The sequence below is a fragment of the Canis aureus genome, chromosome 8 (genome assembly GCF_053574225.1).
Source record: "Canis aureus isolate CA01 chromosome 8, VMU_Caureus_v.1.0, whole genome shotgun sequence".
NCBI classification, from domain to species: Eukaryota; Metazoa; Chordata; class Mammalia; order Carnivora; family Canidae; genus Canis; species Canis aureus.
Genome location: NC_135618.1, coordinates 22,706,952 through 22,734,000, shown reverse-complemented (window position 1 = coordinate 22,734,000; position 27,049 = coordinate 22,706,952). Strand labels below are relative to the sequence as shown.

The 27,049-nt window shown below is 42.0% G+C and overlaps 1 long non-coding RNA gene across 1 annotated transcript in view; it reads right to left on the bottom strand.

Annotated features, from left to right (window-relative positions):
• Positions 1 to 7,009: 7,009 nt before the first annotated feature.
• The window catches only part of LOC144318482 (uncharacterized), a 33,275-nt gene continuing 13,235 nt past the window's right edge, over positions 7,010 to 27,049 (bottom strand). Inside the window, exons 2-4 of the long non-coding RNA XR_013384413.1 lie at positions 11,559 to 11,693; positions 10,742 to 10,931; positions 7,010 to 9,557 (exon numbers count right to left, since the gene is read on the bottom strand). This is a non-coding gene — a long non-coding RNA (uncharacterized LOC144318482). The remainder of the gene's footprint in view (positions 9,558 to 10,741; positions 10,932 to 11,558; positions 11,694 to 27,049) is intronic.

The following is a 27,049-nucleotide window of genomic DNA, read 5'->3' as shown; positions in this document are numbered from 1 at the left end:
TCTATTGTAAAAATATTGAGTAATAGTACACTCCTGACTTGATCAAATAGAACCACCCACTGATAACCTTTGCCCCAGACTTAGAATGCCTTTCACCTCTGCCCTAGTTTCTTTGGTGATTTTAAAAAATAACTCTAGTAATTTTTCTGACAGGTTATCAATAGCAGTAATGGAGAGAGGGAGGCTGGCAGGGACAATGGGCTACAGAAGTGTCCAGTGTAAAGTCCGTATTTCCCCTTGATCACGACCAAGAACTGTCAATGAGGAGAGGGGACGGCACTTCTTGGGACAAAGTGAAGCAAGGGTGATTGATTACTGTCTCGTAATCATATCCCTACCTACCCCATGTCATATATGGAGAGTAACTATGCTCTGTGTATGTGTGTGTGTGTGTGTGTGTGTGTGTGTGTGTTTATCCCTGAGACAGGCTTGAGGACCTGCTTGCCTATTTCCTCAATGGGGAAGGGCAAATATAAGAGCTTCCAGTTACTGCTAGCCAGATCATAAGAGCAAAGTGTCTCTCCTAAAAGGCATTATTTGATCCATACAGCAGACACCCTTTGAACAGGTTGTTTTCAACAAGGTGCTTAAAATAAACACAATGTTAGAAAAGAGCTCATATATTAACTTTTGACTACCTTCCTAATTGTTCAAATAGGAAACGAAGTTTGATGTTAATATTGCATCTCCTCTCCTGGGCGAGCAGCAGGCCCTGCAGGTGGACGTGGGAAGGTGAAGCTGGCTTACAGCTGTGGGCCTGGAGGCTAAAGAGCTTGGGATTCCAAAGTCAAGTGTCAGTTGAGGTAGCCTTGGAAAGCAGGGTGTAGTCAGTATCTGTTGAAAGGCTTTCCAGGCTGCAAGTAACAGCATAGTGAGAAGTGATAGAGTAGTGGTTATGTCTGTTGATTCTGAGCCAGACCTAGTTTTGAATCCTAGCTTTGTCACTTAAGTAGCTGTGTGTCCTGAGCAGGATATTTAAGCTCTCTGTATCTTAGTTTCCTTACCTTCCAAATGAAGGAAATAATAAACCCATGGGTTTGTTATAAGACTTAACTACATGAATTAATTTAAGGTACTTAGAAGAGTGCCCAGGACTTAGGTCCGTGTAGGGTCAAAAGTGATAGAAATCCCATACTCAAACAGACTTAAATATTTAGGAAATATCTCCCAGAGAGAGAGAAAGAGAGAGAGAGAGAGTGGGCTCTCTCTCTATTTGACTGAGCATTATAACGTTATCATCATCTCTGTCCTGCCATCCTGAATGGTGGCTTCATTTTCAGGCTGGGATCAAATGGCTGCAGAAGCTCCGAACATAACAACTAGAAATTGGATGTGTTTCTTTCTGTGGCCTTCTCTTATGACAGAAAGGTAATTTCTCTGAGAAGTTCCTCCTTAGATTTCCTCTAACATCTCGTTGGCCAGAATCCATTTTTTGGCAAAGAGAAGGAGTGGGTTGCTCACAGAACAATCAGTTCCACCCCTGAAGATGGGGATGGCGTTAACTTCCCCTGGCTGCTGTGAAATGAGTGAATGTCTGAATGGGGCTGGGTTCCCACAGGAACTCATACTGGGGGTAGAGGGAATGATAGAGAATGGATACCAGATATCTAACCAGCAGTGGCCACTAAAACTAAGGTGGACAGAGATTAAAAACAAGCTACAGGGGTAAGATAGATGGTATAAGAGAGAGCAAGAGGCAGAGCCTGGAGAAATCCACTGAAGTCATTTATCCTTGGGGGAGGGCTGTTTAAAGAGCTGTGCAAGCCTGCAGGTGGGGAGGAAGCTGTGAAGGACACCAAACATCACCTTAGTCCCTCATTAGTTTTTCTTTTATGGGTGGGGAGGAACAGGATTATCCTAAGTTTACTTGATGGAAAACTTTAACCCGTTTATAAATACAATGGATTGATGTCAAAAACTGTGAAGAGTCTGAGATTTTTACCCTATTTGCAAGCTCAGAAGTTAGCCTGCTACAATTTGGTGGATCCTGGCAAGAGAGCTGAGACTTCTGGATTAAAGGCAAAGAGGACTTCATTACTCACAAAGTAAACACCAAAGTATGACCACTTGTGCCCCAGCTGCCCCTGCACCATGGGGTGATGCAGGAAGAGTCAGCTGACACCTACACATACATTGGATTCTGGCACAGGAAAGGAACCTTGAGCTTAGACAACCCAAATATTTCATAATGGAAAGCAACCCTGCCTGCCTGCTCTTTGTTCTGAAAGTAAACCTTATCATACTAGATGATAAGCATGTCTATCTACACTGACTTAGGTTCTGGAAACTTCTCCCATGGGTCTACCACTCTGTTGGCTTCTCTGATGAATCTGACCAAACGAAAGACCAAAATCTGCTCAATTTGTGTAATGCAATATCTGATCAGTTTATCATTGCTAGGACTCCAATCGTAGGCTGGGGTTACCCTGCAGAATTGGCCTCAACTATGCCTCCCAGGGTTCCAGATCCAGGCCGCTGAATAAATCCCGTATACCATCAGGTTCTACCTTAGAAAGTCAGGGGATTTTCTCCTTGTATTTCTATATTGATCTTGATTACACAGGTTCTACTTGGCCATCCAGGGGGAAGTTTAGGGCAATTCTCTCATCCATCGCAACACTGCCCACTGAGTTGAGGCAGTAGCATTGATCACTTCAGCTATAGTCAGGGACTAATTTTTTATACACTTTTTCTAATTGGATGAGTCCTGATTTAGGGATAACTATATACAGTATGCACATAAATATCTCTCAGAATCCTTCTGAGAACAAAGGGTGGCCTCTTTTGGGAGAGATCTCTGAAGTTCTGAGGGCTACATGATTTACTGGTGTTGCTTCCTTAAACACCTGAAGATTTCTTATGACCAAGGTTAAGTCGCAGATCACTGTGTTTTCGGGGGGAAGGGAGCTTAATGCCCCAATTCCACGATGTAAGTATACTCCTGAGGGCATATGAATACCATGCCCATGAAATGAAAATATTGTTTATAATTGTGAGATAATTGTGAGGCTTCCTAAGTAGGATCTAAAGGGATCCTTTACTAAAAGGGAATGTTGACAGTGTCTCCAACTTTATCTCTTGGCCAGCTGGTAAACCTTGAAATTCCCACTTAACGTTTAAACAATTGAGTTTAGTCCTTCTTTTTAGAAGGACTGCCTGGGGGCAGTCCATCCTATTTGTTTACACCACCAGTTGGGGAGCATTGGTCTATCAGAAGAAATGACTTAGTGATAGTTATAAGAATAGGGGTGGAGTAGACATCTGGAAGTTAACAGGTATTACCTTTATAGGAGATGCAGGAGCTGGGACCACTCCCTGATTTTTCTGAGTAACTCCTCAATAAGAGTAGGATAACAAGTGGTTAAATCACAGTAAGTGATGACAGATTGACCAGTCAATTAAATAGAAGGCCCTTCCACAGATTGGGAGAATCTCACCAGGGTTTTCCTTCATGAGGAAGTTTCCAGAGGTGATTCTGAAAAACAAAGATCATTTAGAGCGCTCTCTCTCTCTCTCATTCCCCCTTGGGGCCTGACATGCTCCCATTCCAGGTGTTACTGTTGTCTGCTCTCCATTGCCTCAAAATCACTGCATCCATCTGCTTTCAGTGTTGATAATTTCACTTTTTCTTCAATCATCCCCTAATTACAGCCAGGTCTTTTATTCAGAAAAGAAAAAAAGTCCAAGTGTGGGGCACCTGGGTGGCCCACAAAGCAGAAACTCTTTTTTTAAGAGTCTACCTCAGTCTGGGACACTTGCTGCTACATTAACAAAATAACATCTCTTGGGGCACCTGGGCAGTTCAGTGAGTAAAGCATTGGCCTTGGGTCATGATCCTAGGGTTCTGCAGTCGGGCTCCCTGCTCAGCACAGAGTCTGTTTCTCCCTCTCCCTTTGCCTGCCACTTAGCCTGCTTGTGCTCTCTCTCTCTCTCTGTTAAATAAATAAATAAATTAATTAATTAATTAATTAATCTTAAAAAAGAAATCTCTTAAGACTTCATCCAGTTCCAGTGCAGGTTTCCCAGCGCTGAGAACTGACCATAAGAATTTATGTAGAATTCTTTGGGTCAGTTTCTCAATTTCCAAGGGGTCATCTGCATCGGCACCATAAATCCAATCCCAGGCAGTAAGAGTTCAAATATTAGTTAAACTTCATCTATGGTTTCCCATGGAAGTTTGTCACGGGGAAATCTCTCCAAAGAGCCATGATATCTGTAACTGCAGAAACTCCTGAGACATTTTGCTTTTGTTTGAATGGATCTGAGGGTGGGATGATGGACTAAACCATAAAATGATCCAGCTATTGCCATTCTTCCAAAAAAAAAAAAAAAAAAAAAAAGGCCAAAACTTCCCACCCATCCAGGATGAATATCCTAGTTGTTATAGTTATTCTAGTGGGGGCAGACCTGAAGTTGCCTGCCAGATTGGTGAGGGTGTCCCTGAACAGAGATGAGTTAGCAACGCTCCAAGCACTGTTTCACACAGCTGACTTTGAACCTACTTCCTCCTACTTAGCCTGCAGTTCTTCAATTCTTCCTGATAATTGGCAAAAACATAGAGAACATAGAGAACGTAGAGAACCATTAGCCACATTGTCATAAAACTTGGTCAATATGTTCACTACCAATTCCCAGGGATTTTCTTCAAAATCTATTTAATTTTATTTTATTTATTTATTTTTTTTTTATGATAGTCACAGAGAGAGAGAGAAGGGGCAGAGACACAGGCAGAGGGAGAAGCAGGCTCCATGCACTGGGAGCCTGACATGGGATTCGATCCCGGGTCTCCAGGATCGCGCCCTGGGCCAAAGGCAGGCGCCAAACCGCTGCGCCACCCAGGGATCCCCAAAATCTATTAATTAGCCTACAAGGTACTTATCATTCTTCCTCTTAAATTTCTCTCTCTCTCTCTTTTTTTTTAGAGAGGAAGTGGGAGAGGGGCAGAGGGAGAAAGAAAATCTTAAGTAGGCTCCACACCCAGCACAGAGATGGGCTCCATCTCACAACCTTGAGATCATGACTTGAGCAGAAATCCATAGTCGGACACTTAACAGACTGAGCCACCCAGGCGCCCCAACACAAAATAGACCTTAAAACAAAGACTGTAATAAGTGACAAAGATAGGTAGTATTTAATGATAAACAGGTCGATCTAACCAGAGGATATAACACTTGCAAATATTTATTACTAGAAAATAAAGGGAATGTATAATAACCGAAGTGTGGCCTGCCCCACACTCACTCCTCCTCTGGTGCAGGTGGAAGAGCCTTCTGGTAGAACTCATGCCTAGGAATTCAAGGCATGGAGCAGCCATGAGCAGAGGAAGAAGCACAAACACTAAAAAACAGTTCTTGATAGACAACTCAGGTGGAATACAGACAAAACCCTTCCATATACTTAAAGAAGGAAAGTAAACTTTTAAGGAAGGGAAGATATTTGGGGCACAAGTGTATTAGGATCTAGACATTTCACTCTATCTCAAAGTGGAGAAGTGAGTTGCAATGGATTTGTCAAAGTCAAGCCCCATTTTCATCGAAGGCCTTGGATGAGGATATAAAAACCTTGACACAAAAATCATTAAGCCTGACATGGGGCTCAATTTCAGGAACCCAGGATCATGACCTGAGCCAAAGGCAGATGTCCAACTGACTGATCCAGCCAGGTGTCCCAGAAATCATCTTAAATAAAACTAATGAAACTGAATAAGGGAAACCTCCTAAGATGGACCAAAGGCTGCAAGGAGTTCTCACACCTCATCACTCATGGTCAGTTGCAGACCCCAACAGGAAGAGATTTACTTACATATCCAACAAGAAGACTACTTTACTACTCCAGCAGGAGGAAGGAAGTGTTTCTTCTTGCCTGGCAACAAGCTCAGCTGATAAGAAAATACCACAACTTGGCCAATAAGAAACCATCATCACCCTGAACTCTTGCTTTCCTTCAATGGACTATTGTCACAACTGGCATCTATTCATAGGGATGCTGCTAAATATCCTACAATGCACAGGAGAGCCCTCAACAACAAAGAATTATCAGGCCCCAAATGTCCATAGTGTCAAGGCTGGGCAATCCTGAAAAGTCTCTCCTATATTAACAGCACAAACATTATGCACTTGTTTGGCTGGCCAGCTTAGAATGTTGTGGTTCTTAGCAAATGTAGAAAATGCAGTGGGATCTCCTTTATTTCCATTTTTGAGGTTAAAATGAGACTTTGCTGATGTCTTGCATTGCACCTCAACTTTTCGCACAACTTAAGTCCATGTCCACAGAGTATTTTCAAACACTTTTCTCAGGACTGACACTGCCACCACCATTTAATAAGCACTTAGGTGGCATTGCTCAAAGGCTATCATAACAGTGAAGATTAACACAGAACACTAACAGTCACTGAAATCACATACTGGGGAGTCCTAGTAGAGCTAGAGGCACTGTGAGGTAGGGGTGAGGGATGTGGGCTGTGAAGGAATGGCCTGGATGCATCCCAGCTCTGGCACTCGCTGGTCATTGGCCTTTCGCAGTCAATTGCCTTTCTGTGCTTCAGTTTTCTCAGTGGGGGATGACAATTATAATAGAGTCCTACCTCTTAGGGCTGTTGTGAAAATTAACTATCGGCACACCTGAGGAGATTAGAAAGCACAATAAGCTTACCAGGATGGGCGGGCATTTCCATGTTCGTGGTTCTGCTGCATGAGTATAGCACCAGGACAGTTTATATTTTCTTTGGTCTTTTTTTTTTTTTTTTTAAGATTTTATTTATTTCTTTGAGAGAGAGTGAGTGAGCATGAAGGGGGAGGAGCAGAGGGAGAAGGAGAAACAGGCTCCCTGCTGAGTGAAGAGCCCAAGCTGAAGGATCCCAGGACCCAGGGATCCCGGGACCCAGGGGGTTAACAATCTGAGGTGTAGGCAGCTGCTTAGCAGGCTGAGCCACCCAGGCACCCCGGACTGATAAATTTTTGTGGTTCTTAACAAATGTTAAAATGTTGGAGAGATTCCCCTTTTTTCCATCTTTGAGGTTAAAATGAAACTTTATTGTTGTGTTGTGTTTCAAATTTACACAAAGAGAATAATGAGTGTGGCCGTACTGTGACTCTTCAGCGAGTCGCTAATATTTATAACAGCAGAAGGAACGAAAATCTTCATGATATCTGAGACAAGAAGCATTATTCGTAGCTGTCACTTTTTTCTCAGTTCCATGAGGCGCCACAAGAGAGTTCCAGAAGACCGCTTTTGGTTTTGGTTAAATTATACCATAAATAGTCACAAGATGGTGCCAAAAGATTCCTTTTGAAAACCTAAGGGGCCAGTTCCTCCTCTGGTTCTTTAAATTAGATGAAAATTAACACACAGCTCTATATAATTGGAACAAAAATACAACACACGGAGTCAAGTACAACATTTCAATTCAACATACACCAAATCTTTTCTTTCTCTGTTCTAGATCCTACTCATAGAAGAACTGGAGAAAAATTTTCTGTTTCTATTAAAGTTTTAATGAAAATTACCTTTTAAGGGGATCCCTGGGTGGCGCAGTAGTTTGGCGCCTGCCTTTGCCCAGGGCCAGATCCTGGAGACCCAGGATCAATTCCCACGTCGGGCTCCTGGTGCATGGAGCCTGCTTCTCCCTCTGCCTGTGTCTGCCTCTTTCTCTCTCTGTGACTATCATAAATAAAAATTTAAAAATATTAAAAAAAAAGAAAATCACCTTTTAAGATTACGCTTCACTGGTTGCAATTTGGCAGCCCCATCATATAGGAGGGAAATGGGGTTCCTGGGATCTGCTGCAAAGAGCCCCAATTCCCTGCTTTGACGGGTTATCGAAGGCGGGGCTGCTTTGGCGACTCCTGGTTTCTTTTCCAAGTTTACACCTGAGCAAATGAGAGACGGCCCTGAGAGCATGGCAGCAGGGCTTTCTAGTGCTGGGCTTTGGTAAAGAAAAGCTCAAAGTAGGTTTTAGGTACTTAAAAAAAAAAATTAATGACGCACAGGGTCTTCTGTCCCAGTCCCGGTCTCCTCCCCGGGAGGGCCAGTCCCTGGAGGCGGAGGCGGGGTGGAGCGTGGGGAGCCTCCTGCACCTGCAGCGCACCCTCCCCGCCCCCAGGGCCGCTGGCCTCCCCCAGGGGGAGGGAAGAATCTGCCAAGGGACACACGTTCCAAAGGGCTCCTGCGCATGACTTTTGAGAGCGTGAGCCAACCACCCCAGAGAAAAGGAACTTGAGGTCCTTCAGATGTCCCAATAAGACTATTCAAAGAGTGATAATTCCTTGGAAATTGTTATTTCACTTTCTCTCTTTCATACTTATGTAAAGTACAGGCTTAAGAACAGTAAGGAAGTAACGAGCCCTGAAGTCTAGGCCAGAGTCCCAATTTTGTCATGCTGAGATGGGAAGAGCAGAAAAGGGAAGGGGAAGAAGAAGGCAAGAGGGAAGAGATGATGGTCCAACCACCGTTCTGTGCTGGCACAGTGGGAGCACAGGCAGAGGGAGAAGCAAGCCCCACGCAGGGAGCCCGACATGGGACTCCATCCCGGGTCTCCAGGATCAGGCGCTGGGCCACCGGGGCTGCCCAGCAAACCCCTTTAATAATCAAAAGGATTCCACCGGTTTGGTGCTTTTGCCTTCATTTGACAGATAGGCAAACTGAGAATTTGAGAAGTTACTTCTTCAAGGTCACACACCAGTAAGAGGTGGAATCAGACGTCAAATACCCGAGAGATGCCACATACGTGGAATTTTAATAAAAGTCTACCTTTAATTTTTACTCTGTGGTGGTGGTTGTCAGAGGAACAAACAGAAAACAGGTTATTTGCTCTCTGTTGCTCTGACTGAAGGGGCAAGGACCACAGAGGATACCCACGTGACTTGGATCCACCCAGTAGAAGGGACTCTTGTCCTTTCTAAGGAGGTCCCAGCTTGCTGGGCAGCCCCCAGTTTACAGTAGAAGAAGCTCTTCTATGCTCTTGCCCATGGCCTACCTGATAAAAACTTGGCTTCCTCCAAGCTGGTAGTTTCCCTTCTACTGTTTATTGATGTGCTATAAAAAGGAAAGTGCTTGTAAACAACTTGAGTGCATGAACAATCTAATTAAAATAATTAAAGTAATAGCTTGTGAAAAAAGCAGTAAAACTAATTACTATAGACTAGCCGTGTGGGAAGATGAAAATTGCTGACATTCCTCAGGTCTAAGCTGATCCATTCGACACAGAAAAACACGGTTTACTGGATCCCTTCTGAGAGTTACACAGTTAACAGAAAAACAGTTTACCGGGTCCTCAACCCCAACACAGATTCAAACTCTCTGGCCTCTCATCTCAACCTGTAAGTTCCTTCTTGGCAGTAGCCATATGCAAATGGCCTTCCATTGATTCGCACTCCAAATTGTTCCTTGGAGACAAACATCCGACTTTTCTTTTTCAACTTAAAGAACCATGACACTTTTGACTCTGAGAAGCTCGGCGCTGAAGGAAGCTGTAGACCCCTAGTAAAATGATCCATCCGATGCATGACTCCTCTTGCGAGTGGTTCCACTTGATGGCCAGCTAGCTTTTGCTTGAACACCTTTCAGTGATGAGAAATGACAGCTGTGGCTGCTCTGACTGCTAATACCTTTGATTTTTGTTTTAAGCTATATTCTGTCCCTTTAATGTCCCACTATTCCTCATTCTATCTCTTAGGGCCTTAGAGAATAAGAAAAAAAGAATGCTTCTCCCAAATATTTGAGGGTCAAACCGTGTCAGCTCATGCCTTCCCAGTATCCAGTTCTACCACCAAACCTGCTAGGTGCTCCGCCCCCGGGAGTGGAGCCCTGTTGAAAGGGCTTCCAGTTTACCTAGGAGGATGCCTGAAATGGCCGAAGGCAGTCCTGTGAAGGGGAGGATCAGTGTCTTTGCTGGCAAGAGCAACATCAAGTCCAAAGTAGAACAGGGAACAGAAGAAGGACATCAAACAGTAAATTTATTAGCTCAGAGGGTCAGGAGTAGAAGAGAAACAGTAGGAAGAACACATCCAGAAAGGCAGTTCAGAACAAAGATTATGAATAGTGAATTTTTACAGGAGCTGCCCCTTTACGTAGTGATTCGTATGTGTCCAATGGTCATGCAGGGCCAGACACCCTCAGTTAAACACTGGTGGTTCTTCAATTACTTATTATACAACAGGCTATCGAAACTGCCTTTACAATACAGTCTAGAATCTTGTTGAACATCTCGTCAAATAACTGGTCATTAGTTGGTAGAGTCACCTGACACTTTGGGGGTAATAAGGTGTCTGAGAGGTGTTTAAAATGTACACCAGAACATGGAGCAGTCTTTCTTTGCTCAAGAAAATCTCTTTAGTGGACCCTCTTAATTAGGTAAACATCGTTTGATAAAGTGCATGGGAAGCACTTAGCGTAGCCAATAATATCAGCTCTCATCACCTCCCTTCTTGGACTGAGTCTCAGGGTGTTTGGACAGTGAAAGGTAAGTGAGACAGAGGTGGCCATAAGGCAGAGAGCTACAGACCATCTTGCAGAATTAAGCAATTATATTAAAAGTCATGTAAAATGACAATACTGTGCTAGTACTGTGAGTGAACAAAGTGAGTGAGTGAACATCCCGGTGTCATTTGAAATCCATGCCTAATTCATAACTTTTTCCTTCTTCCAAATTTCTTAATGGTTGCTAACTGTATTTTGGTGACATCACTCACAAGTTCACTGAGTATCTAATGCAATTCATCTGGAAAAGGAAAAGTGCACTCACTTGGAGCTGGCCTTCCAGCTTCCTCTTTGCCAAGCCCAGTGGTAGGTGCTACAGGTAAAGGCTCTGTGCTCTCTCAGCACCCTCCGCTTCTCTTGGGTTGCAGGTTTACTTTCAGAGCATGTTAAGAGCTTCTTGTTCTGAGCCTGCTCACACACAGCAAGATGCCTGGATATCCTGGAAAGTTCTCCAGCTGCAAGCGTAAGGTATCCTTTAAGATTAAAATGGAATGGAACACCCTGCTTCTCTCTCCAAATCTCTAGATGATTCTTATCCTAGTTATTTCTGGACTCAGCTTCCTGCTTCTGTTAATTCTCAATTCCCACTCTGGCCCCTCACCTCCTGTATGCACAGCTCCTTTTCCACACTGTGTCACCCCACTGTGGAAACTGCTCCAATTCCCGTACCCTCACACCCTACTCCCAAGAAAAACATCCCACTGTGTCAGTTCATTTCCTCTGAGATTCAGTCACCAGGACAGAATTAGAAATGCAAGAGATGTCTTAAGGAAAATGCTTGTGAAAGATAAAGGGGGGAGAGAGAGAGAGAGAGAGAGAGAGAGAGCTCTCACAGGAGTAGGTAGGGGGAACCCTAGAACATGATGCAGGCCTGACACCTGTGAAGAGAGAAAGGGAAGGAAAAGGATTGGTAGGAAGAGCTTCAGAGAACAGCACAGCTCTAGGAAAGTCCTGAGCAGGCAGGTGGGAAATCTAGAGCGAAGATCGCCCATCAGAGGAGTTCTGCACTGGGCAGAAACGGCCCAGCTAGAGCTCTCCACTGAGCTCAGTCCCTGGCTGGAGAGGCTGGGGGAGATGCGAACATTGCGGAGGGGCCCGAAGGTGCATCAGCTGGAGGTCAGCATGACTTCGTTCCTTGCAGCAGCTTCTCCCAGAGGGACTCGAGTGGCCCTTCACAGGTGACGTGGAGCACCACAAGGCAGACTTTAACTGAGGTTCTAAAATGTAGAGGAGATGATGGGAGTTACATGAAATTACAGCACAGCACAGCTAATAGTGGGAAACAAAAATTGGACCCCACTGTGTTTATTTTTTTTTAAAGATTTTATTTATTTATTCATGAGAGATACACACACACACAGAGAGAGAGAGAGAGAGGCAGAGACACAGGCAGAGGGAGACGCAGGCTCCATGCAGGGAGCCTGATGTGGGACTCGATTCCGGGTCTCCAGGATCACGCCCTGGGAAGGTGGTGCTAAACTGCTGAGCACCCACCACCACCCCCGCCTTCCCTCCCCTCCCCCCCCCCCGGCTGCCCCCCACTGTGTTTAATTCTCACTAGGCCATCTTTAACCACTTCCTGGCTGTCTTTGTGGTGCCCCCCCACATCACCCCATCACCCCACTTCCCTTGGGCTCCTCTTTCTCTTCCTCTCTTCTCTTCCCTCTGGCTTTCAGCCTTCAATTCTTGATGCTTTTCTCACACAAGGCTATTTATCCTTGGGGGTTTCACCTTTCATATGCAAGGCCTTTTGCGAAACAAAGGACCATCTTCTCTCTGAACAGTTCTACTTCCATCTTCAAAATTAATGTTTTTAGGCCCATTACATAATTTTTTGGGTATCTTTTCTATGGAGTTTTAGCATCTTAACTGTAACTATTAATTGATAACTGAGTACATTTGCATTTTTGCCAGAGAATTAACAGATAATGTCTTCTAAGATCCTTATAACTGTCAATCACTTCATGAGTGATTTCAACTCAATATAATTCAACGATATTTATGGAGTTCCACTTAGTCCCAGAAATGCTAATAAGTCATTTGGGGAAAATGCAAAGAGAAATAAAATTAGCTTCTGCCCCTGAGAAGTAAGCTAGCTTTTAGTTTCTTGAGAGAAAAGTTAGCTTATGTAAAAGAACCCAGTGTACACCCCTGTACCAACTCAGTGGCTGAGCAAATGTCTAGGTGAGGAGGCTGAAAACGGCTTCTAAGATTGTCATTCAGGTGGAGTGATTAAGATGTCATTTATCCAGAGGAAGGACAGGACAAAATGCAGATGGGAGTAGAAATGGAAAAATAGATAGTTTTAGATATAAATGATGGTTCAGTGGCAGTCAAATATTTTTTGAGTGGATGAATATATGAAATTAAAAGGCAATGACATGGGACGCCTGGGTGGCTCAGTGGTTGAGCGTCTGTCTTCAGCTCAGGGCGTGACCCCGGAGTCCCAGGATCGAGTCCCACATTGGGCTCCTTGCATGAAGCTTGCTTCTCCTCCCTCTGCCTATGTCTCTGCCCCTCTCTGTCTGTGTCTCTCATGAATAAATAAAATCTTAAAAAAATAAATAAAAGGCAATGAGATGAGTCTTTCAAAGGACAGTTTAAGAGATGGGATGCACTCAATCTAGAATCCTCAGAGATGCATACAGGAACAGACTGAGGAAAGAAGAGGCCAAGAAGGAATAACCAAAACAGAGAGAAACAACCTGTCACTGAAGATGAACTTAGAATCACAAGAAGCTAGAATAGAATAAGAAATAAAAACTGGTTAGATTCATCTCTGGTGAGCCTCAGACGGCTGTTTCAACAGTGAGGGGACAAAACACAGAGAGTTTAGCTCTTGCAGGAAGGAGAGAAGTCAGGTGTTCATCGAGGCAAAGATGCAAAGCCAGAGAAAAACAGAGCATGAGGGGGAGCCCATGGAGGTGTTACTATGGTGAGGAGAGCAGGAGGGGCTTGCTAATGAAACGTCATCCCGCCAGAGCCTTGAGCAACCATTGAATCACTGGTTCAAGGGAGAGCCTAGCTTTGGAAAGGAGTGGGAGCACTGTGTCCTCTACCATGGGGGGGGGGGGGGGGGGGGATCAGCAGAGAAGAAATGCACTGTGTTCTGAGTGGAAGAAAGGGAAACTGAGGGTGAAGGGGGCCTTTCCACCATGTCTCAGAGAGAGGGTCAGATGGGGCTGTGGTCTTTGGAGAGCATAAAAGTTTTGAAAAGGCTGTAGAAGTCAGCCAGAGATGACCTTGAGGAAGCTAGGAAAGTGTGTGTTCTCATCCTCCCACTGACTACAGTTCATTCACAGCCATAGCTATGCTGGAGTTCTTATTTTTCACATATTATCTCACTTAACTCTTAGAACAATCCTTAAGCTAGGTTCTGTTAAAATCCCATTTGTAAGAGGAGGAGACCAACGCATGAAGAGGTTTAAAAAGATGTTTACAGTGATGGAGCTGGACTTCCAAACTGGTCTGTCTCAGAGCCCATGCCCTAATAACCTGCCTTTTTCTAGAATACCTTACCTTTCCCATTGTGCCTTACCAAACATACGCTCTCACCAAGATCTACAAGGGAGTCCTCAGTCTCATTTCCTACTCTGGGCTCTGGACCTTCTCAGAGGCTCCTCCTGTATCGGCAGGACCTACCCTATCCCACCATCTGTGTCTGCGAAGCAAACTGTTTCAAGGATTTCTTCATGTATACACCTTCTCTGTGATGTCATCTCTTTGTAGATGGATCGGAGAATGAGATTCTCTTGCTCATGCGTACACTGTAAAGCCATCACTGGACGGCCAAGCTTGTGAGAACCTTTGTGTCTACATGGATGTCTGCTCCATGAGAGTGTTCCAGTCTCAGAGCAAGGAGGACTTGTTTAATCTGCTCTTACTACGTCCTAACCAGTCTCCTCTCTGTGATGTTAGTTAACACCTAACATTTGCAGAATATGATGATGTTCCCCACAAATGCTTATTCTCCGGACTTCTCTGTACATGTAAAGAGCCAAAACCTCTGCAAGGATTTTAATCAAGAGGTAACTTTTCCTGAAATCAGATTGGTTTATTTTCTGAACTTCTATCTAGCTAGGCATTTGGTAATTCCATCCCTGGGCCTTACCTACCTTTAAATTATTCAGTTGTTCCTGAGTTAAAAGGGAAAGGCTAGCAATTTTATGCTTCTTCACCAGTCTGCTTCTAGAAATACGTGAGATTTACTTGGCTCTGGTTTCCCTGAGTATCTGTGTCTCCCAGGAGCCCTCCAAACGCTGCCCTGAAGCAGCATTAATCCCTGCAGGGTTTCCTCCCTGCTCAGGAGTTGCCTCTTCTTAGTTTATTGGAGGGAAAGTCCTAATTGCCATCATTCATCACCCTTCTGCTCCTGTTCCCATTTCCGATACATTTTATTGGCTTTATGAAGACAAGACCAAAACACCAAACTAAAATAAATTAGAATAAAATCTAGTTCGATGCTTCCAGTTCCAAAAATGTGCTCCCTCACCCACGATCACTTTTGAGGTATTTAAAGAATCTTTCATTGTGTGGCTTTTTCTAAAGCCATTCTTCCATCACTGTCTACTTTAGATTTTCTCAGTTCACTTTTCTACCCTCTAAGTATTGTTCCGATCCTCTCACCCCCTTTTAAAATTGTTTTCTCTTTAAGTATGCTGGTTTTACAAATCAAGAGCCTTCTGTTTTTCCCATGGTCATTTTTGTCACTCTCGTGTGATCTTCCCTCATCTAGTAGTTTTTCTGAGCAGTTAATTCATTTCCTGGACACAGAGGATTTTTTAAAGAATCCTTACTTTGCCTCATTATCCACTTTGCCCCTTCAATCAACCCTTTGTAATAGTATCTGGTTCTTCTAATCCTATTTAGCATCCTCATCTACTTTATAATCAACCCTCCTCTTCAATGACTAGCTGCTGTGGCTCATCCTCCTCCTTGCCTTTCGCCCATGATATTAACTTCTCCGCTGGTTAAAATCACGCCTCCCTTTAGCTTTCTGCCAATTGATTTTTAGGAGTGAGTCAAAAGTCATTTTCTTCTGGCCTCACAGTAATTCTTTTTCACTTGTGCCAATAATCACGTATGCTAAACACGTTGATTTAAAAGAGAAGCACATTCTCATTGTCATAAAGCAATTGTACTTTTTTCCATGACTTCCTACTAATCGTAAAACATTTCATCTCCTTGGGTAATTTTGATAGTCATAGAAATTACTTCGAAATACTTCTACGTGTTTTCTCTTTTAAAAAAATCTGATTTTCACAAATCCTTTCTTCTTGGTCTTACACCATCTAAACTTGCTAATACGCTCTAGGTGTTTCTTAGTTTTCTGATGGGAAGATTTTGCTTACGGATCCAAACTTTTGTCCTTTTGTAAGGGTGAAGGACAGGTTTTTCTAAACTAATTATGAAGTCATTCTCATCTGGAATTCATAATATTCATGTAACAGCCTCAAAGAGCTTCATGAATAAAGATAGCTGCCTTAGAGTGTGACACTCCGAGGTATAAAGGGGTTAAATTATGAGCCTCAGCAACCAAACAATAAGGCCCTGACCGAACCAAAGAGAGCCAGCCTCCCTAAATCATTTCTCCTGACTCCTCTCAAGCTCCCACCCCAAGGCATCCCACCTCCCATCCCTTCTCCTTTGTTGCTGGCTCGTTTCCTCTGATTGTAATTCATTCTGTATTCCTTCCTGCTCCTCTGTCTTGGCTAATTGTTCTTTTCCCACACTACAGGGTTTTAATTTCCTCTAGTTATAGCCTTATCACCGATGTCTACACTTCCTCTCCCTTTCTGACCTATCTCCAGCTCACCGCTGACCTACAGGGACCTTAGCAAAACGGCTTAATTTCCACTGTCCCTTAGTTTGCCCGCCACTGAAATGGGAGTGGTGACTCCCCCTTTCTCCCAAAGCAGCTGCATCAAAATCCAGTCATTCTAGGACAGTCTTACCAGTAACAAGCTGTGGACGTGCCGAGTTCTGGGATTACTTTAATGAACATTCTGATTGATTTCATTAGCAAAGCTGGAAGCTGCAAGGCTATGTCATCCTTTTGGCTCTGTTTGCCCTGATGTTTAACTTTGCGAGGGAGTCTAGCCTTACAAATTCTTCTCCTCTGTGTGGCACATTCACTGTGCTCTAAAACTTTGGGTGACATCTTGAGCAAATGTACTATCTTTTCCCCAAAAGAGCATCTTGGCGCTGTCCTAGGAACTGTCATAACACACAGACTCACTAACCAAGTTTCTCTACAAATGGTTAAGAGGGAAATCCTCATTTTTAAAAACTGCTGCCATCATTATATTAGAGAAGGGGGGTATCCACTGTTTAACGTAGACACTGGGATCCCAGGGTGTAAAGAGGGGTGGGGGAGATAGCCCCAAGCTTGCTATTGTTGGTTTGGTTTTATTTTGCTCTAGCAGACCTGATGCTTCTTCTTCCTTTGAGTGTTTGGGGGGATGGGGAAGCGAACCGTCCTCCGACTGAGGAGGTGGAGCGGAGGCCTTTGTTTTAAGACCACGGTTCTGATTACACCTGACGGGGCTGAAACTCGATTCCCGCAGAGCTTACTCACACCTTATCTTCTCCGCCCGTGACGATTACAGCAGGAATGCAGCACAAGTTGTCACTTTGATTCACTCTGTATACTGCCGAGTATGATAACAAAATAAAAGTTCATTTTTTTGGTCTTGCGATTAGCTCCAGGGGAGTTCTCCGTTCCATCTATTTTTATATTGGTCATCGAGGCTAAATCTCAATGTTCCTGGCTGAGATTCTGAGAGTCCAGAATAATCACGTTTAATAAAAAGTCTGCCTAAGAAAAAAACTCACATAACCTGAGCCATGGCAATGATTTTGTGGTATTTGGATTCATGTCTGTAAAAATATTTGGACACCAGATGGTGGATTGTTAGGAGCATTCATCCCAAACCAAAAGTTAAAAAAAAAAAAAAAATTCACACACATACACACACAACACGGCGGGAGGGAAAAATCATCATTAGTTTTTTTTCCAGTCATGTTGCATGAGTAATGGTAAAAGCAACAGCTAAAACAATAAGATTACTGTGTTGAATTCTTAATGCGTTGTCAGGAATAAAGACTTCAAGTAGTGCTGAAAATATGTTCTCCCTCTGAATAACGCATACCTTAAGTACAGCTCACTTTGACAGCTTACCAAGTGTACATATTTTCTGAAAAACAAAATCCTCCTGCTGGTGGAGGAAGCTATAAGTGGTGACCTATCTCCTATACAGGACCGCATTGAGAGGGAGCCAAGTTAAACACTAAGCCAACAGCCTAGGGCCCTAGTCATGAATCCAAAATGACTTTTTCTCTACAGATTGATTTTTGTTTTTAACGGTCAGTTCCCAACTATCTACACTGACGGGTGGGGATGCATAGGATAAATAAACCAAAACAGGATAAGAGAAAATTGAATTTATATTTAACTGTGGAATGTATGTTTGTGGGGGGGAGCGGGTTGTTATTTATGTCACATGGTGGTCCTGCTCCGTGGGGCTTTGGCTGTCCATTTGTTGTGTTAGAGCAAACGTGAACTGTTTTCTGAAGGAAATCTGGCCCTGGCCCATGAGTACACCTTAATCTGCTTCTTTACAGAGGTGGGTCTATGCAGACACCCAGCCTGGTTAGGAACCTTTGTTATTCACATGTGGGTGCCAAGCTCTTAGGTATATACCTGCATCTAGTCAGGGAGACAGAGTTTCAACACATTAGGTCCCTGCCACACATTTTATCCTTGACTTCTCTGTTGCTTGATTCTTATCAAAGCTTGATTGCAGAAAATAATATCTATGGAAGGATGTAGTCTTTTGTTTCGTTCAGATATTTAAACTTTATCCCTGGATCAAGTCAGATAAAGAACTTCATATTTGAATTACATCACTTTGTTCCCTCAGAGGACTGCATTCGTGAAGACTTCACTTTGCTGTGAGGCTTGAGCAACACTGTAGGAAACAACTATTGGAAACTCACTCACTGTACATGTTATTCAATCTGTGTCCCTTCCAAAGATACATGGGAGAAAAAGATACAGTGTCCTGAGTCCCTGGTATGTATCTTACAAAATATTGTGAATCTGTTCCTCCACAGAGCTAAATCTGTGGTCCTTTGTAGTGACTCGTTGAATCCCTATGATTGGAATTTCTCTGTAGTGGCATTATTTCTTGCTTCACTTTGCTGTCTTTATTCTCTTTTTTTCTGATTTATCTCATTTGTTTCAATTTTATTGCATGATTTTTATAAGTCACCTAAGGTGTATTTCAAAATGAGTCAGGGATTACATTGATAGATTTATCATTCTTAAGGCATTTCCTGAGCAAACATCAATAAGAAAACACTGTTTTCTATCTACACATCTATAGGATGTTTGGGGCCAGAGATACCCACAAAAGTGTGAATGATTATGGGGGGAAATTTTAAAATGTTTTCACTACCCTAGATAATTGAGAATTTGAGATACGACAGCTATATATTATTAATTTGACTGAGACACAGAGGATATTGAAGGACATGTAGATTTCAGACTGGAGGAAGGAGAAGCAAAAACTCTATGGTGCGTAGGACTCTCCTGCTGGGCAACCTGCACTCACAGGAAGGAAGGAAGGAAGGTACCAAGTGACCCTTCAGTAGGTGGGAAAGTGTCCTGAACAGGCCTGTCTGGACCAAGGGCTGAAACCAAGGACAATTTCATCTGGAGGGAAGGGTTCCTCTGCTAAAAGAGTGAAGCAGGGAGGCAGTCATTCCTCAGGCACAATTTAATGCTTCCTACTTCTTTTAAAATCTTGTTTGTTGGGCAGCCCCGGTGGCGCAATGGGTTGGCGCCGCCTGCAGCCTGGGGTGTGATCCTGGGGTCCCAGGATGGAGTCCCACATCGGGCTCCCTGCATGGAGCCTGCTTCTCCCTCTCCCTGTGTCTCTGCCTCTCTCTCTCTGTGTCTATGAATAAATAAATAAAATCTTTAAAAAAATAAAATAAAATCTTGTTTGTTTATTATTATGCTTCAATTTAGGCAAATCATAACTTGATCCCTATATCTATCCTTGATAATGACATTTATGAAGATAAATTCTATCAAATACATGCAACTATGTGCCTGGCACTGAGGATAAATAAACAAGTCAGAAGTCCTGTTCTCAACGAGCTCACCCCTTCTTAGCCCTTTTTGTCTGTTTATTTATTCAAACACCTATATATTGGGTATCATGGATTTATTTGTTTATTGAATATCTCACTTAGTTATTGAGTATATGAAGGGACGTCTGTAAGAATAATGGTGGGAGAGCTCATAAGCTATAATGAACATACAGGGATCCCTGGGTGGCGCAGCGGTTTGGCGCCTGCCTTTGGCCCAGGGCGCGATCCTGGAGACCCGGGATCGAATCCCACATCGGGCTCCCTGCATGGAGCCTGCTTCTCCCTCTGCCTGTGTCTCTGCCTCTCTCTCTCTCTCTGTGTGACTATCATGAATAAATAAATAAAATCTTAAAAAAAAAAAAAAAAGAACAAAGAAAGGCCACCTGAGGAGGTGATATTTGGATTAAGACCTGAAAGCAAGGAGCTGGTCCAAGGGATGGGATGGGAAGGGTGAATACTGAGCTGATGGAACAGCATGGTCAAAGTCCTGAGATGGGAATGAGATGCGGGGGTCGGGAGGGTGGTGGAGGCGGTGGCGGTGGCTGGAGAGCAGGAAGGGAAGGCCAGTGTGCATGAGATGAAATGACAAGGTACCTGTGAGGTCAAGCTGGAGGAAAGTATTACTTCTTCTCCCAGATGCCCTTGTGACCCACACCCTTCAGCTGCCTTAAGTCTTTGCTCACCCACCCTCTCCACTAGGCCTACCCTGACCACCTCACCTAAGTTGTAATAGCCCCTCCCTCGATTAGTTTCCTTTGTACACATCACCTTGTAACAGTATAATATAGTATTTCTATATTACATCTTTTTTTCAAAGATTTTATTTATTTACTCTTGAGAGGCAAAGAGAGAGAGAGGCAGAGACATCGGCAGAAGGAGAAGCAGGCTCCATGCAGGGAGCCAACGTGGGACTCGATCTTCAGTCTCCAGGATCACACCCAGGGCTGAAGGTGGCACTAAACCGCTGAGCCACCCAGGCTGCCCATATAGTACATTTCTTGTTTATCTCCCTACTATCCTCTTCCATTAGCTTCAGAAGGCACGAATTTTAATCTGTTTTGTTGATTGATAATATCCCCTAAATCTAGAACAGGGCCTGGCATGCATGAGGCAGACACTCAATCAATAGCTGTTGAATAGAATTAAATTGAGAGGCAATGAACATTTTAAGCATGAATGTGACCTTTTCTTATATTCTTGGAAGATGAACTCTGGATGCTGAGTGGAAAAAAAATGTTTAAAATCCAAAAAATACTTTTCTACATTGTTTTACATTAACTCTAGAATCTAAAACCAATACTTGGCCAGGAAGATGTTAAGCTTCTTTCTCTTTTAAATAACCCAGGTAGACAAAGAAATAACATGGATATTATGGAGACTTTAAGCACATGGGCAAGTGCCACAGAACGAAAGACAACCATCCTATCAAGTCCGGTCAGGCCAGAAGCACATACTGTGTGCGTGCCTACCAACAAAGCCCAAAATAACTGGGATCAATTAAACAACAGGTTATGTTTGTCTTGATTCTCTTTGCTGGGGCTTGCTACTGCCTTAAGGAAGAAACTGTTTGCTTTTCATATCAGAGTTTAAAAAATTTTTTTTCAGATTTTACTGAAAAGCAAAGCAATTTGTACTAGTTAGCTCTTTTTAAAGAAGTATATTGAAAGAAATTGCCTCAGGATGGGGTGCTCATACTCCATTAAGAGGAGATTTATTGGTTACACAGGCTTAGAAAGCCTAATCTAAGATGATTCATTCATTCAACAAATATTTATTGAACATTTTATATGTGCATGGCCCTGCTGGGGAGTTAAAGAGATGGTTCTTATGCAGGTTCCTTATAAAGCTTACCTTCTAGTTGAGGAAATGACATACATGCACAAGAAGTTAAATAAAGAGTGAACAATGTAAAATGTGCCCCAAGGCAGCTTGTAAGTACTAAACAGGTGGTAAAACCAGGTGCTGTAGAATCACTCCCAAATGCCGGCCTGTGTAGTTTTCACTACCATAGACAGTCACATAATAAAAATAATGTAGTGAATTCTTATAAAGCTGAGGGTACTACATTGAAAGGATTGACCATTATTCTGAGAGTGTGCCTTTTGTTCTTTTCGAGTAGTAAAATGTTTTTTCTTTAATAAGATCATTGTGATGGTGATCTTTTTAAAAAGTCCTTGTTTAGGCAAAATAAAAAAATTGACAACCCTGTATTAGACTTTATTATTATGTTGAAGTCTTACTGGTCCATTAAATCTCCCAAACTAGAAATGGTGTGATTAGCGCAAGCAGGATGCCAGTAAGCAGGATGGACAGGAGGGGATTCATTGACCAAGTGGGATAAACTGGATAGGATTTTCATGGTCAAAATGGATACAGATGGACATTATATATTAAGTCTCAGCACATCTTTGTTGAGTTGAATTTAACCACACTTTGTGTGGAGGTTACATGAACAAAGCCATGAGATGACAACATGGATGACCAATTTGGAGTCTTCCTCTGTAGAGAGTACATATAGGTGATTATTAGGAAATAAGATTTTAGAGGAAAATTGGGGCAGATTATGGAGGGTCTTGAATGTCCAAGTGAGGAGATGGACTTTAGAGAAATGGACAGCATTTTAATGGGTAGTTTTAAAGCCGAAAAGTAACACGAAGGAGTATTATTTTTAAAAGATTAAAGAAAAAAAAAGATTAAAGAAAGTCATCAACCCACAAAAGAAGAGAACAAGAGAAGAAAAAAAAGGAACGGAGAGGAACTATAAGAACAGCCAGTAAACAATTAAGAAAATGGCAATAAGTACATAACCTAGCAGTAGTTATTTTAAATGTAAATGGACTAAATTCTCCAATCAAAAGACATAGAGAGGCTAAATGGATTAAAAAAAAAAAGACTCATCTATATGCTGACTCATTTTAGATGTAAGGATATATGGAGACTGAAAGTGAAAGGATGGAAAAAGATACACCATGCAAATGGACACCGAAAGAGAGGTGAGGTAGTTGTACTCATATCTGGCAAAATAGACTTTATTTTTTAAAAGATTTTATTTATTTATTCATGGGAGACACAGAGAGAGAGAGGCAGAGACACAGGCAGAGGGAGAAGCAGGCTCCATGCAGGGAGCCCGACGTGGGACTCGATCCCGAGTCTCCAGGATCAGGCCCTGGGCTGAAGGCAGTGCTAAACCGCTGAGCCACCCAGGCTGCCAGCAAAATAGACTTTAAAACAAAGACTGTAATAAGTGACAAAGATAGGCATTATAAAATGATAAAAGGATCAATTCAATAAGAGGATATAACATTTGTAAATATTTATGCAGCCAACAAAGGAGCATCTAAATATATAAAGCAAATATTAACAGATCTAAGAAGAGACATAGTAATACAATAATAGTAGGAGAGGGGGATCCCTGGGTGGCTCAGCGGTTTGGCAATTGCCTTTGGCCCAGGGTGCGATCCTGGAATCCCGGGATTGAGTCCCATGTTGGGCTCCTTGCATGGAGCCTGCTTCTGCCTCTCTCTCTCTCTCTCCTCTGTCTATCATAAATAAATAAATCTTAAAAAAAATAATAGGAGATTTTAATATCCAACTGACATCAATGGATAGATTATCCAGATAGAAAATCAATAAGGAAACATTAGCTATAAATGACATTTATTAGACCAGATGAACTTAACAGGTATATTCAGAACATTCTATCCAAAAGCAACAGAACACACATTCAAGTGTGCATAGATCATTTTCCAAAATAGATAATATATTAGGTCACATAAGATTTTAATAAATTTAACAGGATTGAAATCATATCAAGAATCTTTTCTGGGGCACCTGGGTGGCTTGGTCTGTTAAGTGCGTGCCTTCAGTTCAGGTCATGATCCTGGAGTCCTGGGATCAAGCCCCACGTTGGACTCCCCACTCAGCAGAGAACCTGTTTCTCCTGCTCCCTGTGCCTCTCCCTCTGCATGTGCTCACTCTCTCTCAAATAAATAAATAACATCTTTTTTTTTTTTTAAAGAATCTTTTCTGACCACATGGTATTAAACTAGAAATTAATCACATGAAGAAAACTGGAAAAATCACAAATATGTGAATTAAATAATGTGTTACTGAACAATCAATGGGTCAAAGATAAATTAAAAGAGAAGTAAAAAAACTACCTTGAGACAAATGAAAATGGGAATGTAACATACCAGAATTTATGGGATACAGCAAAACCTGTTCTAAGACAGTAGTTTTTTTTTTTTTAAAGATTTTATTTATTTATTCATGATAGACAGAGAGAGAGAGAGAGAGAGAGAGAGAGAGACAAAGGGAGAAGCAGGCTCCATGCAGGGAGCCTGACGTGGGACTCGATCCCGGGTCTCCAGGATCAGGCCCTGGGCTGAAGGCAGTGCTAAACCACTGAGCCACCCAGGCTGCCCTAAGACAGAAGTTCATAGCCATAAATGCCTCCCTCATGAAACAAGAAAAGTCTTAAGTAAACAACTTAACTTTACATCTCAGGAAACTATCAAAAGAAGAACAAACGAAACCCAAGGTTAATGGAAGGAGATAATGATTAGAGCAGAAATAAATGAGAGACTGAAAAGATAATAGAAAAAAATCAATAAAACCAAGAGCTTGTTCTGTGAAAAAATAAACAAAATTGACAAAACTTTAGCTAGACTCACCAAGAAAAAAAAAGGGGATTCACATACATAAAATCAGAAAATAAAGAGGAGATGCTACTGTTGCTGATACCACAGAAATACAAAGAATTGGAAGAGACTACTATGAATAAGTGCATGTCAAAAAATTGGACAACTTAGAAGAAATGGATAAATTCCTAGAAACATATCACCTACCAAGACTGAATCATGATGAACTAGAAAATCTCAACTGACTGTCTACTAAGAGATTGAATCAGTAATCAAAAACCACCTAAGAAGCAGAAGTCCAGGACCAGATAGTTTTACTGGCAAATTCTACCAAACATTCAAAGAAGAATTAGTTCCAATTTTTCTCAAACTCTTCCAAAAAACAGAAGAGGAGGGAAATAATGTTCTAAACTCATTTTATGAGGCCACATTATCCTGATACCAAAACCAGACAACATGCCATAAGAAAAGAAAATTATAGACCAATATCCCCATTGCAAAAATCCTCAACAACATATCATCATCATCATCATCCATCATCATCATCATAAAGATCACATACTATAACTAAGTGGGATTTATTCCAAGGATGCAAGGATATTTTAACAAATTAGTTAATATGATACACCACATTAACAAAATAAAGGATAAAAATCATATGATCATTTCAATAGATGCAGAAAAAGCATTTGACAAAATTCAACATCCATTTACGATAAAAACTCTCAATAAAATTGGTATAGAGAAAACAAATCTCAATATGATAAAGGCCATGTATGACAAGCACACAACTAATGTGCTATCTAATGGTGATAAACTAAAAGCCTTTCCTCTAAGACAAGGATGATCACTTTTGCCATTTTTTATTCAACATAGTATTATAAGTCCTAGTCAGAGCAATTAGGTAATAGACTAGATAGATAGAGAGATAGATAGATAGATGAATCCAAATTAGAAATGAAGAATTGAAACTGTTACTATTTGCAGATGACATGATACCATATAGAGAATATCTTAGACTCCATCAAAAAACTGTTGGAACTAGGAGTGCCTGGGTGGCTCAGTCAGATGAACATTGGACTCTTGATTTCAGTTCAGGTCATGACCTCAGGGTCACAGGATCAAGCCCTGTCTCAGGCTCCATGTGACACATGGTGACTGCTTACAATTCTCTCTTTCTGGGATCCCTGGGTGGCTCAGTGGTTGAGTGTCTGCCTTTCGCTCAGGGCGTGATCCCAGAGTGCCAGGATCAAGTCCCGTATCAGGCTCCCTGCATGGAGCCTGCTTCTCTTCCCTCTGCCTATGTCTCTGTCTCTCTCTCTCTGTGCCTCTTGTGAATAAATAAATAAAATCTTTAAAAAAAAAATTCTCTCTCTCCCTCTCTCTCTCCCCCTACCCTGCCCCTTCTCACATGCACATTCTTTCTAAAACAAAACAAAACAAAAAAACCCTGTTAGAACTAATAAATGAATTTAGTAAAGTTACAGGATACAAAATCAATACAAAAATCTGCTGCATTTCTATACAGTAATAATTAACTATCAGAAATGAAGAAAACAATCCCATTTACAATTGCATCAAACATAATAAAATACCTAGGTATAAATTTAACCAAGGATATGAAAAAAGATATATTAAAAACTATAAAACATTAATGAAAGTAATTGAAGAAGACACAAATAAGTGGAAAGATAATCTGTGTTTATGCACTGAAAGAACCAGCATTGTTAAAACTTCCATACTACCCAAAGTAATCCACAGAGTCAATGCAATCCCTATTAAAATTCCAATGACATTTTTCCAAAAACAGAACAAAGAATTGTAAAATTTGTCTAGAACCCCAAAAACATCCAAATCGAGAAAAAGAACAAAGCTGGAGGCATCAGGCTCCCTGATTTCAAACTATGTTGCAAAGCTATAGTACTTCAAACACTATGGTGTTGGCAGAAAACAGACAGAGGCCAAAGGAACAGATAAAGGGGCCCAGAAAATAAATCCGTGTCTCTTATGACAAAGGAGCCAAGAACAGACAACGAGGAAAAGACAGTAAAATATGTGGTCAACCATAAGGAAGAATTTAAACTTGATTATTGGCTTATGGGTATTTGATTGCTTTATTTCATTTGCATGTGAGCAAAGGGAAGTGGTAATTCAAGTACATTATAGCAGTGCTCATGGAGACACAAGTGTTCTAAAGCACCACAAAAATCACAGGCACTTGTACACTCATGTTTATAGCATCATTATTCATGATAGCTAAAACATGGAAGCAACCCAAATGTCCGCTGACGGATGAATGGAAAAGCCAAGTGTAGTGTACACATCCAATGGACTATTTTTCATCCTTAAAAAGGAAGAAAATTCTAACATGCTATAGCGTGGATGAACCTTGAGGACACGATGGTAAGTGAAATAAGCCAGACACAAAAGGAGAAGGTACTGTACGATTTTACTTATAAGAGGTACTAAGTGGATACTTACAGATCTAAGATACAGTGTTAGAGTATTTAACTACTCTGAGAAGTCAAAATCATAAAGATAGAACATAGAATGACAGTTGCCAGGGGGTCTGGGAAGGGGGAAATGGAGAGTTAGTGTTCAATGGGTGCAGAGTTTCAGTTTTGCAAGTTAAAAATAGTTCTTGGAATGGATGGTGGTGATAGTAGCACAACAATATGAATGTATTGATTGATTGATTGATTGATTGATTGATTTTACTCATGAGAGACACAGAGAGAGAGGCAGAGACACAGGCAGAGGAAGAAGCAGGCTCC